Raw genomic sequence first — 12,322 nt, 5'->3', positions numbered from 1 at the left:
TTCAAATCAAAAGGCCGTCCATGAATGCTGTCCATGGGCCAGGTCCACTAGAGCTAAAGCTAATGTTTGCATCGACTCTGCCATGCCTCAAAGTATATGAGCAGGTTCATATGACCTATTAAGGCATAGAAAGGTCTCGAACACCCCTTCAAGACATTTCTATGCCTTAATAGGTCATATGAACTAGGGTTGCCCTAATAGGACAACCTATATAAAGCATTAGGCGAATAACTGCACTTAAAGCCCCATGCACACGACCGTAAAAACACCCGTAATTACGGCCCGTAATTACTGGCCCATAGACTTCTATTGGCCACGGGTACCTTCCCGTTTGCTTACGGGAAGGTGCCCGGGCCGTTGAAAAATATAGAACGTGTCCTATTTCAGGCCGTGATTACGGCACGGGCTGGCCCATAGAAGTCTATGGGGCTCCCGTAATTACGGTTGGCTACGTGTGTGCACCCGTAATTACGGGAGCGTTGCTAGGCGACGTCAGGGGATTTAAATTTTTCAATAAAGAGAAGCAGAGAAAATGGAGTCTGAGCGATCATGTGACCCTTTTAAGGGGTTTGGATATGATTGTGTCGTCATTTTCAGCCCCCATTTTTTTTTTACTGGTCCGTAATTACGTGTAGAATATGGATGACAACAGGCCCATATTTACGGGCACGGATCTGTAAATACGGGTTAAACACTGGTAAAATACGGTTTACGGATCCGTATTTGCGGCCAGTATTTACGGGAGGGAAAAAATACGGTCGTGTGCATAGGGCCTAAGACAAAGAAGCCTAGACTGTAGTTCGTGCCAGAGTGCTAGTCCTGTAGACTACAAACTAGAACAGACACTGTAGCTAAATGTCTATTGCATGAACTTTGTTTATATACTGCAACTTCACATTAATAGTACAATCCCAGGATATGAGCTATGCCAACTCTGGCAGGTGTGTCCACAAACAGCTTGATTAAAACTGGCTTCATGAAGTAAAAAAAAACTAAATAAAAACAAACTTCAAAAAAGTGCACATTTTTCTGGCAAACTGACATTTAGATTACATTTATTATCGATTTAGCTTTTAATTTGATAAAAGGAACGTATTACTTTAATGTACTGAGATTTGCTATACCACTGAGCCTTAGCTCACATTGCATGCAGCGGAAGACAAAAGCGAACTGCCTGAGGCCTTGCAAACATAGGGAGGGTGTTTCGCTCGCATCACTAATAATCCATCATACATTTCAGATTTTAGATTGACGCTGACACAGAAATATAATTACAGTTTGGGCTTGATAAGTAATATGACAGAGTGCAGAAGAACAGCGCACAGGGGAAAAAGCTTTAGGTCCCTAAAATGTTATATTACTCACTAGAGTAGAGTATACCCGAGCATGCAGAATAATCCATAGCTCTCTTCACTTGCATCAATTAATTATTTACTACAATGTGATTTGAACAATTATTTATTTACATGTATTGGGTGCAGAGGGGTTGGTAATAGTCTGAAGATTTTGCCATTATAGGGGTTGGCTTCCCAATTGCTTCTTTATGATATAGTTATGTGGCAAAACCCTATACGTTAAGGGCTTGTTCACACTGCGTTTTTTTGGCGCTATTTGACACAAACAGTGCCAAAAGTGTCCGAAAACGCCTCCCCTTGATGTCAACGGGACGCAGTTTTTCCCGCGTACGGAAAAAGAAGCGTCATGCCCTTTCTTTAGGCGTTTCTGTCTCTGACCTCCCATTGACAGCAATGGGAGGCAGAGAAAGCGGTTTTTGCAGCGTTTTTTGCCTGTGGCGCACAATGGCCATGGCTGAAAAACGCCGCAAGTGTTGTGCCAGAAGGTCAAAATCAGCAGATTTTTCTGCCTGCAAAAAACTCAGCGTGAACTATGCCTAAGGCTGGATTCCCACGTGGTGTAAACGCTGCAGAATTTCTGCGACTGAATTCTGCACAGAAAATCTGCTGCATTTACTGCAGAAACAGAGCGGGTGAGATTCGAACAAATCTCATGCACACGCTGCGGAAAAAAATAGCAGCGAAAACACTTGTAAAGTGACCTGTGGTGCGTTTTCCCAAGAGTCCGGGATGCACTCAGAACAGAGGGCCAGGTCGCTATGACAACGGTCAGGGGTAAGTATTAGCCCCCTCCCAGCACTGCAGAGATTCCGCCCAAAAATCGGCACCAGAACTTGGTGCGGTTTTCAGGCAGAATAAGCTACATACTTTTACACAGTGTATTCGACCCGTGGGAACCTAGTCTAAAAAAAATGTCTATTTACACTAAGCAATGGGAATTGAAATTCTGATTGTATCTCATTAAAGTCTTGGTTTGGTGCACCAGACACGGATGAGGATGGTGAGAACTGCTCTCCAACACAAGTTTTTCTTTAACCCCTTAAGGACACGGCCAATTTTAGCCATGAGGACAGAGCAATTTTTTTTACATTTCACTCTTTGCATCCCGACGCTCATAACGCTTTTATTTTTTGTACGACGTAGTTGTATGAGACTTTGTTTTTTGCGGGACGAGTTGTACTTTATGTACGTACCATTTTTTGGTACAAATACATTATCGTTTAATTTCTATAAATTTTTAATTAGATTAAAATGCAGAAAAAAAGCAGTTGCGCATCAGTTTTAATATTTCTTTTTTTTACACCATACACCGATCATCATAAATAATGGTATACATTTGTTATACAGGTTGTTACGGTCGTGGCGATACCAAATATGTCTATATTATTTAATGTTTTGGGACTTATATTTTAAAAAGTTGATTTATTATAAAAAAATGTGTGTTTCTGTGTATTTTATTTACTTTTTATTTATTTATTTATCATTAATTTTTTTTTGCATTCATTTAACTTTTTTTTTTAATCCCATAAAGGGATTTATCATTTTGATTTTTATTTTGTAACTGTAATGTACTGGCATATATCTATATGCCAGTACATTAGCCTGTTACTGATCGTACACAGGCAGTTGTTAGGGCATACCTCAGTATGCCCTAACAACAGGAAATATGTTCAGACAGCCCTGGGGTCCTTCACTGGACCCTGGGCTGTCTGGCCATACGAGTTGTGGACTTTGATCGCGTCACAGTTATTTTCTGTGACGTGATCAATGTGCAGTCCCCTCTCTTTGAACGCCGCGATCAGCTTTCATCGCGGCGTTCAAAGGGTTAACAGCGGAGAGAAGATGTTTCTCTCCTCTCCGCTGTCAGAGCGGGGCCGTGGCTGTGTATTACAGCCGTTGCCCTGCTCTCGATCGCGCGCACAGACGCGTGCAGGGACGGCTGTCACACAGGACGAGTATGCTCGTCCTAATGCGCGAAGTGCTCGCCGCTCAGGACGAGCATACTCGTCCTGTGTCGGCAACCAGTTAAGAAGGAATTCTACACTGAAATTGCATCATCTGTAGGCGCAGATTGTGCAGTGTCAAATTGTAATATATCCAGGTATAAATTCTTGAAACTGGGCCTGGACAAAATAGCCGTAAATCTTTAGATCTTAATTCTCACTAAGGCCAAGTTCACATCTCGTTTTGTGCACACGTTTGTGGTATACGACGACTTATACGTTTTAAAAGTTACAAAAACGTTTTTATAGTATACATCGTATACGTTTTTATACGTTTGTGTCCGTTCTTACTTCTAAAAACGTATACTTTTTTTGTTCTTGAGCTAAATCAAACTTTGTAAAATCAAGATTTCCCATATATGGTGATAAAAACGTATGCAAACATTGGGTTTAAGATTGCATACATAGTCCATACATCGCCATTAACTTCAATACAAATAAAAATGTATACGTGTGTTATAAGTTTTGGAAAAGTACTGAAAAGCGTAGTAGACTGCGCTTTTCAGGACGTGGGAAAAAAAAAAAAGGCTGGAATGCAAGCAAACAAAACATATGCACAAACTACGCCATTAGGGCATCCGTCCTGACCATAGAAATGTTAACGCTATGGTACACGTTTTGACACGTCTTCATGTTAAAACAGGCACGTCAGGCGTACAGTAAAAACGAGATGTGAACTTAGCGTAACTTAGATTACTAAACAGACCCTCTTCAGGAGCCACCAACTATTTAAAGCCACGTATGCGGATGCGCACGTATGAACGGTGCATCAATGCTGGGGTCACCCTCTCTCCCTCCCATCAGTCATTTTGTTGAAATAGCAGCATTGAAAAGCTAGTAGTACCGGGATATGTCTAGTGCTATTCTGGCATTCTTTTACCTTCTCAATTTTAAAAGGCCCACATTGATTAACAGAAAGGATGCATAGGACAAAATAAACTGGACGGAATTTTTATTTCTTACCAGGATAAAAATTGGATATAACCAACATGATCAATCCTGATGTCAACAGAAGTAAGCCTACTGTCAAATGTGTATCTGATGATGGTCTCTAAGGCTTGTTGCCTGCCACCAGAAATACACTTTAGGTCATAAGGGACCTGTTGGTAATTTTAATATCTTTTATTGGTTTTCCACTCAAATAATTATTTTACATAGTTTATTACATTAGAAATTGGTTGCAATTTTAAATATACAATAAAACAATCTTTTATTTTATAGTAGTTTGTAATAAGTTGTACAATGTCACAGTCAGTGGCGTAGCTATATGGGTCGCAGCGGTCGCAATTGCGCCCGGCCTCAGAAGCAAGGGGGGCCCTCGGCCCCCCGCACCACATCAACAAAAAGTTACTATAGTAACTCGGGCCGCGGGCCCCTGTTACTATAGTAACTGACAGTACTTACCTTCCTGGTTCCGGATCGCAGCGAAGGTCTCCTGACATCACAGCACTGTGCGCAGCGCATGACGTCACAAATCTATGCGCCGCGCACTACATCGTGATCCCGGATAAAGTCAGGACAAAACTTCCTCCGCGGCTGAAGAGAAGGGTAAGATTAATATCCCTGTCTGCTGAAGCGGATTGGCAGGGTCAGACTCCCGGGAGCCGGCCAATCAGCTGTTTTGAAGGGGCCGCAGCACTCGTACGACAGATGCTTCCCCTTAATTCCGGTCACTTGCTCACACTGAATCCGTGTCGGCGACTCAGTGTGAGCAAGTAAGGGAAATGAAGGGGAAGCAGCTGTCGTACAAGTGCTGCTGCCCCTTCAAAACAGCCGATTGGCCGGGAGACGGACCCAGACACAAGCTATTGATGGCCTATCCTGGGGATAGGCCATCAATGTTTAGGGACTGGACAACACCTTTAAGCCTACAACGTAGCAGGCTTAGAGGGCCCATGAGACAGGATCACAGATTGTGTGATGCTGTCTGCTGGGCCCTGTATCTAAGCCAATCACATGGTAGGCTTAGATACATGGCCCATGTGTGATCCTGTCTGATGGGCCCTGTATATAAGCTTACCACACGGTAGGTTTAGATACAGGGCCCCAGCACACAGTAATCTTATACTGTATAAGATTACTGTCTGCTGGACCCTGTATCTAAGCCTACCTTGTGGTAGGCTTAGATACAGGGCCCCACAGACCGTATCACAGATGGGCCCTGTATCTAAGTCTAACATGAGTTACTAATCGTTTTTTGTGTGTTTTCTTACAGGTTCGGTCGTTGGACTACGTCGGATTCGAGGACTACTTCAATGACGGCTTTTTTTATTATCAATAAAATGGTTAATGAGGGTTGCGAGTTTTTTATTTTTATTTCAATAAAATATTTTTTCGATGTCTGTGTTTTTTTTTTAACTAGATTAGTACCGCCTTAGTAATGGCCGCCGGCTGATTGACATTATCCATTGCTAAGACGGGGCTTAGTGTTAGCCGGTGCAGAGGCTAACACTAACCCCCATTAGTACCCCGGTACCCACCGCCACCAGGGTTGCTGGGAAGAGCCGGGTACGATCCAGTACCCGACCATCTGTAGTGATTGTCGGCCACCGGGCGGCCTAAGGCTGGTATTATAAGGCAGGGACAGGCCAGAAACAGTGGCCCTTCCCACCCTGGTGATGCTAGGCTGCTGCTGCTTTATTGTATCTGGCTGGTTATGAAAAATGGGGGGGACCCCACGTCATTTAAAAAAAATTAAAAATAATTGGAACGATTTGGGGGTCCCCCCCAATTTTCATAACCAGCCAGATACAACACAGCAGCAGCCGCGCATTACCAGGGTGGGAAGGGCCACTGTTTTTGGCTTTCCCAGTCTACTACTACCAGGTGCCTGACCGTCACTACAGATGGCCGGGTACTGGTTCGTACCCGGCTCTTCACAGTACCACTGGTGGCGGTGGGTACCGGGGTAATAATGGGGGTTAGTGTTAGCCTCTGCACGTGCTAACATTAGGCCCCGCCTTAGTAATGGAGGTTGCCAATCAGCCAGCGGCCATTACGAAGGCGGTAATAATAAAGATTTAAAAAATACAAAGCACATAGAGATTTTTTTTTATTTAAATTAAAAAAAACAACCCCCATTAACCATTTTATTGAGAATAAAAAAAACGCTGTCATTGCAGTAGTCCTCGTATCCAAAGTAGTCCAACAACCGAACTTGTAAAAAAACACAAAACACACAAAAATAATTAGGAACACATTATTCTTACCTTTCCTGGGTCCAGCGCTGGAGCCGCAATGTCAGCGAGCTGGGCCCTATATCTAATCCGATCATGTGTGATACTGTCTGCTGAGCCACTGTATCTAATCCTATCATGTGTGATACTGTCTGCTGAACCAATGTATCTAGCCCCATCATGTGTGATACTGTCTGCTGGGCCCGATCTCTAATCCTATCATGTGTAATACTGACTGCTGAGCCGCTGTATCTAATCCTATCATGTGTGATACTGTCTGCTGAGTTGTGTATCGAATCCCATCATGTGTGAAACTGTCTGCTGGGCCTTATATCTAATCCTATCATGTGTGATACTGTCTGCTCAGCCACTGTATCTAATCCTATCATGTGTGATACTGTCTGCTGAGTCACTATCTAATCCTATCATGTGTGATACTGTCTGCTGAGTCACTATCTAATCCTATCATGTGTGATACTGTCTGCTGAGCAGTGTATCTAATCCTATCATGTGTGAAACAGTCTGCTGGGCCTTATATCTAATCCTATCATGTGTGATACTGTCTGCTGGGCCGTGTATCTAATCCTATCATGTTATGATAGGGTCGTAGTGCTATAGATATGCTGTCTCCTATACACACACACATTTTTATTTGGGCGGACACATTTATTGGGGCTATTCCCCCTGATGTTTTAAAGTCCTTAGTGACGTCCCTGGCTGCTAGTGCTGCATTGTTGGGTCACTTAGGAGGTGAAAGCTGCGGACCGTCAGCCATGAGAAGTTTGCGGGGGGCGGGGGCTCAATAAGAACTTTTTCATTGGGGCCCATGAGCCTTTAGCTACGCCCCTGGTCACAGTTAATGTATTCAGTCCGATAAGGGTATGTGCACACGATAGCAGGCTTTTACGTCTGAAAGACAGACTGTTTTCAGGAGAAAACAGCTGCCTCGTTTCAGACATAAGTGCTCCTCCTCGCATTTTGCGAGGCTTCTCTGACAGCCGTAAATTTTGAGCTGCTCTTCATTGAGTTCAATGAAGAACGGCTCAAATTACGTCTGAAAGAAGTGTCCTGCATATAATGTATATAAGTGTCCTGCACTTCTTTTGACGAGGCTGTATTTTTACGCGTCGTCATTTGACAGCTGTCAAACGACGACGCGTAAATGACAGGTTGTCTGCACAGTACGTCGGCAAACCCATTCAAATGAATGGGCAGATGTTTGCCGACGTATTGTAGCCCTATTTTCAGACGTAAAACGAGGCATAATACGCCTCGTTTACGTCTGAAAATAGGTCGTGTGAACGCAGCCTTACAAGAAAAGTAGAACACTGTATTTTTGTTACAACAGCGATATGATACCAAGACATCCAAAAATTTAATATACACTTGGGAAATAGATCTTTCCAGGGATGCATCAGTGCACTGGAAAAAAAAAACAATTACATTCATTATACATTTCTATTAAAATGCTAAACTGGAGTGTCGGGTCTGTTTTCATCATACAATTGAGACACAATAATCTTACAGAAGCTGCTAACACAATAATATAACCAAGCATATAAGGATTGCATGGGATTCACACACTTGTTCATATGGATAATAAAATATGTGTATGGCAGATGTGAATAAACATTTGCTAGGACACAAATTTCTCCCTTCCCCCATTATTTGCTACAGACCTAGCAACCTGGAATACACTACATGGTAAAAATAATTCTGCTGAGTGGGTCATTTTAGCCATATCCATTGCAAACAGGGGCATACAATCAAACATACAATATTGCAGCGCCTATAGACAAGCATTACCAATAGAAAGCTCAATGTAGGGTTCAGGGACTTCATGTCAGTATGTTCACACGGCTTATTTTCAGCCGTTTTTCAGGCTGTAAATGGTTGAAAAATCGGAAGCAGTACGCCTCCAAACATCAGCCCATTGATTTCAATGGGAAAAACGACCTTCTGTTCCGACGGGGCGTCTTTTTACCCAGCCGTTTTGAAAATCAGCTGCGTAAAAAAACACCCGCAAAATAGAAGTACATGTCACTTTTTGGAGAAGTTTTTCATTGACTCTAAAGAAAAACAGCTCCAAAAACGGCCGTAAAAAATGCAGCGAAATACGAATGTTTCTAAAAAAAACGGCTGAAAATCAGGAGCGGTTTTCCCTTGAAAACAGCTCCGTATTTTCAGACGTTTTTGCTAAACATGTTAAACATACCCTTAGGCTGGGTTCACACGACCTATTTTCAGACGTAAACGAGGCGTATTATGCCTCGTTTTACGTCTGAAAATACGGCTCCAATACGTCGGCAAACATCTGGCCATTCATTTGAATGGGTTTGCCGATGTACTGTGCCGACGACCTGTCATTTACGCGTTGTCATTTGACAGCTGTCAAACGACGACGCGTAAAATGACTGCCTCAACAAAGAAGTGCAGGACACTTCTTTGCAACGTAATTTGAGCCGTTTTTCATTGAATTCAATGAAGAGCAGCTCAAGATTACGGGCGTCAATGACGCATTTACGCCTGAAACGACGGAGCTGTTTTCTCCTGAAAACGGTCTGTAATTTCAGACGTAAAAGCCAGTTCTCGTGTGCACATACCCTTATAGTTAACCAGAGAAACTAGCACTCTTCACATAAATGCCAATGTGAAGTTGAGACACCCAGGAACAACAGCTCAGCAGTGAAGTAGTAGGCCACAAAAGCTCAAATAAATAGTCCTGCAAGTGCTTAACCAAGACATGTAAAAATGGATTGTCATTGGTTGCAGAATACCCTACTAAATTCCAAACTGGATCTGGAAGCAATATTAGCACTAGGAATGCCCATTTAGAGATTTATGGTTTATAGATCACCATACAAGATTCAAAGCATCAGGATTCTGTAGAAGTGGAAATGCATTCCCTGGAATGATACATTTACTCTTCACCATCTGACTGAATCTGGGCTTGGAAGATAACATGATAATACCGGCTGTCCAAATGCCTGGTGCCAACTGTAAAGTTTGGCAGTGTGGGAATAATAATCTGGAGCTTTTTTATGGTTTGGGTTAGGCCCCTTAGTTCCAGTGAAAAGTTATCTTTGTTCTCCAGAATGTACATTGTATACATTGTGTACTTATAAGTTAGTGACAGCAGTTGAGAATGGCCAGCATTGTTGTACTGGGACATAAAAGTAGTCACAAGCCCTAAAAATATAGTCTGCAGAGTTTGGTGCAGAACTTGACTGGCTTGCACAGATCAACAGAATTAAAACTTTAGTGGTGCACTGAAAATGTTGACTGCCCAATATCTGTGTGTGACCATACGAATGCTCTTGTGGCTTGATGGGGGCAAATCCTTGCAGTCAAACTATAATTGAAAGACTTGGGGGGGGGGGGGGGGATTGATGTTATTCCAAATGATAGAAAACTCATGAGATTTTCAATAAATATATTTGTATGTAATATTTGGGTGTCAACATTAATTTGCCAGGCATCTTCTACAGAAGAATAAAGAAGTAACTCAAAACATGGACTATCATATTAAAGGCGGATTAAGATTATTTTATCAACCGAGCTATAAAAACACCTTTTAACTGGAGCAAGGTCAATACTAATAGAAGAAAATGTCACCTCTGATATGACCTCAAATCAAGACACTTAAGAAAGCATGCCAACCCGAATGATAAAACCAACACAATCCGGAAAGAAATGGCATTACATCAGTAAGAAATATGATAGCTAAAACATATGGACTAGACCGCACAACCCATTAAAACGCCAATATTATCCTTAAACAGTAAAAATACAACACATAGTTGGAAATTTTAGTGCTTTTAACTATGAGCTACATATATGTAATATCACAGAAAAGAAAAACATTTAATGTTTAACTAAAAGGTATTTGTTAAGCCAAGCCAACAAAAAACAAATCTCAAAATACATTATAGTATTAAGTATTTTAGTGATGCTTTAGGCTCCTTTTAAAAAAAATACATATACATATATATATATAATCCTAATCCACACACAGATAAATTTATTAACTATACAACTGAACAGCTATAATAATCTCCCATTTCAAGGACACAACACAAATTTAACAGGTCAACCACAGAATATGGAGCAGACATATGAATGGTGATGGATTCTCTAATATATTAGTGATACTGTACGAGCCAGCTTGCTATATGGTGAATATGGAAATTTATAGTCACGTAAAGAAAATACCAAAAGGGATCCAAACACGAATATATGACCATAATCTGGCACAGGAACATAAACGTGATGCTACCATCAGACCAACAGTAGACAATTCTGCAAGCACATCCCATTGATAATAAAGAGAATGAGTTGGTAGCAAATTAATTTGGCACTATATTAGTCTAGCACACATCAATCTTCAACTGTATAAAACCCTTGAAATGTTTCCATCCAAAAATGCAATCCAACAAGAGAATTAAAAATGTTACACATAGAACCTGGTAATGGCTTGACTGTGCGGATATAAAGTGCAATAAACAATGCGTATGAAAACAATCTAAAACATTTATAAATGAGAGGCTCACACCTAAAGGTGTCAATATTGATGGAATATATTTAACTCAATTCATCAGGTTGGAATATATCACAGGTCTGCAAAAACTAACAGGGACTTTCCACCATCACCCATTTCACAGCTTACTACACACACTCAACCCCCTCAGCCATGATCCCTACACCCTCTATTCAGAGAGAATACAATAAGCTATGAGAATCTGGATATAACGCAATCAAACATCTGACACAAATTAAAATGAGCATGAAAGAGCAATGTGAAATTCCAGTCTTCACACAACCTAAGAATGCGGTCTGATTTATCACAACATGTATCAATGGCAGACAGTGTAATCATAAACCCCCTCCTCCCCCCCCCCCCCTCACAAGACAAAGCAGCAGTGCCATACCCCAACACTACACAAATTCCGACACAAGCAGCACCCCCTCCTGGCATCTCTGTGGCTGCCATGGTATCTAGGATTTGGTTGTCTATTGTTGATGGAGAAAGGTGGTGCATAAAATTCATGATGGCAGGGATAGACAATCATTATAGTGCTTCACCCAGGAAAGGCATACAACATGATGGATCTGTGATCCTGGGGTATGATACATTGTAACCCAGCTGGGATTACCTTAGCAACCAGAGAATCCGATTCTCTCCTCCTCCAGCTGCTTCCTCTGCTTTCTCTTTTTTCTCTATCACAGGTTGATGGAAGCTCGGTGCATGGTTCCACTGACACTTGGGGGCAGCCCCAATACCTGCTCAGTCCAGGGAGGGTTGTGGGAAGGCAGCCTTAGGGTCCCCCGGAGACAGGTCCATCCCTATGCGTGCACAAGAGCTGCTGAGGATGGATGGGAATAAACAGGACAAACTGCTTCCCACCTCCTCCTCTTCTCGCTAGGAGGATGCTGCAGTAGCCGGAGCGCCCTCTGCTGGAGAACATTGGTGTAGAGGTGCGTCGGGAGCGCGCATCTGACAGGATCGATGTTGCCGGGAACGCCCCTCCACTAATCTCTACCGAATAGGGAAAGAAGCAGGTGACAATGTACGGAGGCGTGAACATCTCCATAGAGACGGTAGAGTGGCCGTTTGAGTCTTGTATTAGTCTTATCAGTTCCTGTAGAATGTGAGTAGAGGTGAGTTTGTAATAGAACGCAGTGAGACACGGGCAGCACAGTGTGGATGTTGCTTCACTTGCATTATGCAATAAGATTAGGACTGAGCCAAAACCTGGGGACATACTAAAAAGAATGAAGAAAAAGAAAA

The 12,322-nt window shown here is 42.2% G+C and overlaps 1 protein-coding gene across 3 annotated transcripts in view; it reads right to left on the bottom strand.

Moving 5' to 3' along the window:
* Positions 1-12,322, bottom strand: part of RGS6 (regulator of G protein signaling 6) — a 481,401-nt gene that overhangs the window by 358,914 nt on the left and 110,165 nt on the right. The window contains exon 1 of one of the 3 annotated variants that reach the window (XM_075844495.1): positions 11,688-11,992. The exons of 1 other annotated variant lie outside the window; for it this stretch is intronic. The gene's annotated coding sequence lies outside the window, so the exon portion shown is untranslated. Of the gene's footprint in view, positions 1-11,687; positions 11,993-12,322 lie in introns of those variants that run through there. One more of the 3 variants, XM_075844497.1, reaches the window with a different exon arrangement.

Source organism: Rhinoderma darwinii, chromosome 12, assembly GCF_050947455.1.
Source record: "Rhinoderma darwinii isolate aRhiDar2 chromosome 12, aRhiDar2.hap1, whole genome shotgun sequence".
In the NCBI taxonomy this organism is placed as follows: domain Eukaryota; kingdom Metazoa; phylum Chordata; class Amphibia; order Anura; family Rhinodermatidae; genus Rhinoderma; species Rhinoderma darwinii.
This window is presented reverse-complemented; position numbering and strand designations above follow the sequence as displayed.